This window comes from Myotis davidii, unplaced genomic scaffold, assembly GCF_000327345.1.
Source record: "Myotis davidii unplaced genomic scaffold, ASM32734v1 scaffold159, whole genome shotgun sequence".
Classification (NCBI taxonomy): Eukaryota; Metazoa; Chordata; class Mammalia; order Chiroptera; family Vespertilionidae; genus Myotis; species Myotis davidii.
This window is the reverse complement of record NW_006291231.1, coordinates 2490986-2494603: the sequence shown is the minus strand read 5'-3', so window position 1 is coordinate 2494603 and position 3618 is coordinate 2490986.

Below are 3618 nucleotides of genomic sequence, written 5' to 3'. Positions count from 1 at the left end.
CAACCTCTCCTTTTTTTATTTTTATTTTTTATTCTGGGATTTATTTACCATCTATGGCTGTCACTGGAGCTGAGAGCTGGCTTTAGCTCTGAGGTTTGGCTCCAGCTCTGAGACCTCGGCTACTGAAAGCAGGGATATGGTTTGTTCGGCTTCTATAATTGAAACTCTGTTGCAACTCCAGCTCTGAGGCCCGGCTGGCTGAAAGCAGGTTTCTGGGGATTGCTTAGCTTCTATAATTGCAACATAGTTGCTTAGAGTGCAGCTCAGAGGCCAGCAGCGGCAGGTGGGGAACCTTGGCTTCCTCCATCACTGGAGCAAGCAAGCCTCCTGTTCGTTTCAGCTGCCTGGCTGCCGGCACCACTTTGGTTGGCAGTTAATTTGCATATCTCCCTGATTAGCCAATGGGAAGCATGTCAGAGGTACGGTTAATTACCATGTTTGTCTATTATTAGATAGGATAGATAAGACTTCATTCAACTTTAGGGAAAACATAATCAGTTCAAATCATGATCTTCCTCTTCCTCATCACCCATAGTATTTTCTGGATACTTACTATGCCCAGGCTTCATACTTAAACTTTCCATTATCAAGTCCTCACAATGGCCTTTTGAGGAAGACACTATTATTACTACTTTTACAGAGGCTTGGAAAGGTCAAGTGCCTTTCTAAAATAACACAACGAGGAAATAATGAAGCCACCCTTCCAATCTAGGCAACCTGACCCCCCAAGCCCACGCTCTAAATGACAACATCACACAGCTCACTCCAGGATCATGGGAACATTCACATTACACCCAATACTAGCTTTCCACTTATGGCCATTCCATGATGAAGTCTGAATCTCCAGGTAACTTCACCAGACTGTATGCTTCTTTACCCAAATGGCAATAGTATGTGCTTAGAGGGTACAAACTAATTTTTGTTGTTATTAAACGTCACCAGAGGATATCTTTTTCCATTGATTTTTAGAGTGAAAGGGAGTGGTAGAGAGAGAAAACCAGAGAGAGAGTGAAACATCAATATGAGAAGGACACATTGACTGGTTGCTTCCTGATTGTGCCCTGACTGGGCCAGATCGAACCTGCAATCCAGGTACGTGCCCTTGACTGGGAATTGAACCTGAGACCCTTCAGTGCTTTGGCTAATGCCCTAACCATTGAGCACACCAGCCAGGGCCAAACTAATTTGATTAATACTATCCTGAACATGGCATAATCCAGCAGATAAATCTTAAGGCACAATTATTTATAATATTACCTAGTTGTAGAGGAAGTCCAGTTTATTTATAAATGGAAATGTATATTTGGAAAGCTCAATTTTGAAGCCCTTCTTATCTGGTGTTTTCAGTTTGGTCTTTTGCCTCAATTCTAAGTCCCACACCTCCAGCAAGAGGAGGAGAACATACAGGCATGAATTCCCCAGCCCCCATCTAGGCATCAATAGGTATATTAGTTCCTTATTTGTGGACTTCAGAATGGTTGGATATAATAACCAAAGATTATCTTCATTGCACAAGATTAAACTCTTGGAGTTATCTATGGACCTTGTTTCACTGGAGACAAAAAAAGAATCTTACAGTCAAACTTTCATGAGTGGAGTTAAGGAAAGACGATGAGAGCTGGAGAAGACGTTCAGAATCACCTAGGCTGGGGTTTTAAACGCAAATGCAGGTCATAAGAACAAGTGACGCAAAGCAGGCAGAGTGGGCAGCGAGGGAGACCACGCCAGGCAACTGCAGAGGCCGGCCACGTCACAGGGAGCATGCCACTCGGCCCCAGCCAGCCATTGCCCGTCATACTCTTTCTTGCCAGATCTGATTCTCCAGGCAAGGCCAGAGGGCCAGGTTTTCTATGAAATGTATAAAAATATCTACTTATAAAACGTGGTAAAGGCCAAAAGGAACATGTCAGCAGGCCTAATCTGGCCTCGTATCTATCTCTTCCTTTGGTAGAAGAGGAAAAAGGTCTAACTGAACTTACCAAGTGGGAGAGCCCAAATTCGTTATTCTCTTTTCTGTGGCAGACTCTCTTTTACAACCTCTATTTATAAAAATGTAACATCGTCACTTATTGGAGAGCATCAGAAAAATGCGATATTGCAATCATTGGTAATCTTACTTAAAATTGTCTTCTCGTTGTCGGTTTTTGTCTTGTTTGGTTATGGGTTGTTGTTTTTTTATCTCAATTTCCATGGAAGGATATAAAAGGTCTCTGCTACCTTTATTTTGGCCCTGTTTAAGGTGTTATCATAGATGGTTCTTTCTTTTTTTTTTTTTTCTTCTTTGCTACTGGGTATGCTCCTTTTATAGCTATATTTACATAAATGTCCTACTCCAGTTGTTTATCTTTGATTGCCTGGTCTCTGTTTTCCCTTTTACACAATAAAAATGAAAGCTGTGGCAAAGGCTAGGAATGCACTGAGCAGAGTTCATGTCTAAACGGTTTGGGGGGTGGGGGGGTGTTACCCGGTGGCAGCTCTGTGCCAGCATCAGTGAATTTACATCACTGAATTGCTACACAGCCGTCTACTGCCACTCATCTTAAAAAGAAAGCAGTCAAATAGGATCTTACTCCTGTTTGAACATAAAGTCTGAACATAACTACCAGCAAGTTTGGAAAGATTTAGCATAGGCAGCCCCTATCAAGAAGTGAAATTAAGTGGGCAAGGCACGGGTGGGCGACTCCTACCCTCAGAGAGCGCTAGGTAGCCCCTCCCACCAGCATCTGCAGTTTAAAAGCTAATGTCACTGGGGAGGGGAGGCCACCGCACCTTTCTGCCACTTCTCTCCCCATCTCGTGGTTTCACTTACCTTTCTGGATCTTGAAGGCGTTTGAGTTTGTGACCCCTGCTCTAGACTTTCAGCAATCTCCTCTTTAACACAATTTCTTATGATAAGAAATTAACTCAACAACTTACATAAGAGTTGAGTCAATACTGTTTCAACGACTTCAGAGCTGCTTCCCATAAACTGGTAGTTGCTGCCTAAATGAAATGACCATATCAACAGATGACTGCAGTAATGAGCCACCTCGTCTCTTTCTGCTTCCAAAGCATTAGCCACATGGCCACCAAACAAATCTGTCATCATTGCATTCCCGTTACTTACAAGATAAAGCTTGGACTACTCACTGGCACTCAGGGTCCTTTGTAATTCAGCCTCCATCTAAATGACCAAAGTTATCCCCCTCCCTCACCAGTAGTTTCCCACGCACACACACACCTGGCCCATGTCTCTTTATTTGTTCATGAGTCCTACTCCCTTCCCCTTTTGCCTCTCCAAAGACTCCCCATTCTTCATAGCTCAACTCAAACTCTACCTTTTCCATTAGGTTTTCTAAACCATTCCAGTCTCAAATGATCTTGCCTCCTTTTGAATGTCAATGCTCAGCTAACATGTATTGAATGAATAAATAAATTCTGTCATGACCACATTCTTATGACCACTTAATTAGGGCCAACTTGCTGAACCTTTTTAAGATATAGCTTTATCATCTGTAAAAATGTACTTTGAGCAAGGATTAAATGAGACGTTATGACGTATCCAGCAGAGATGCCACGTATTTTCAAAGATGTCAGGTATACAGATTCAAGAAATACTACCCTGATTTACTGCCTTCC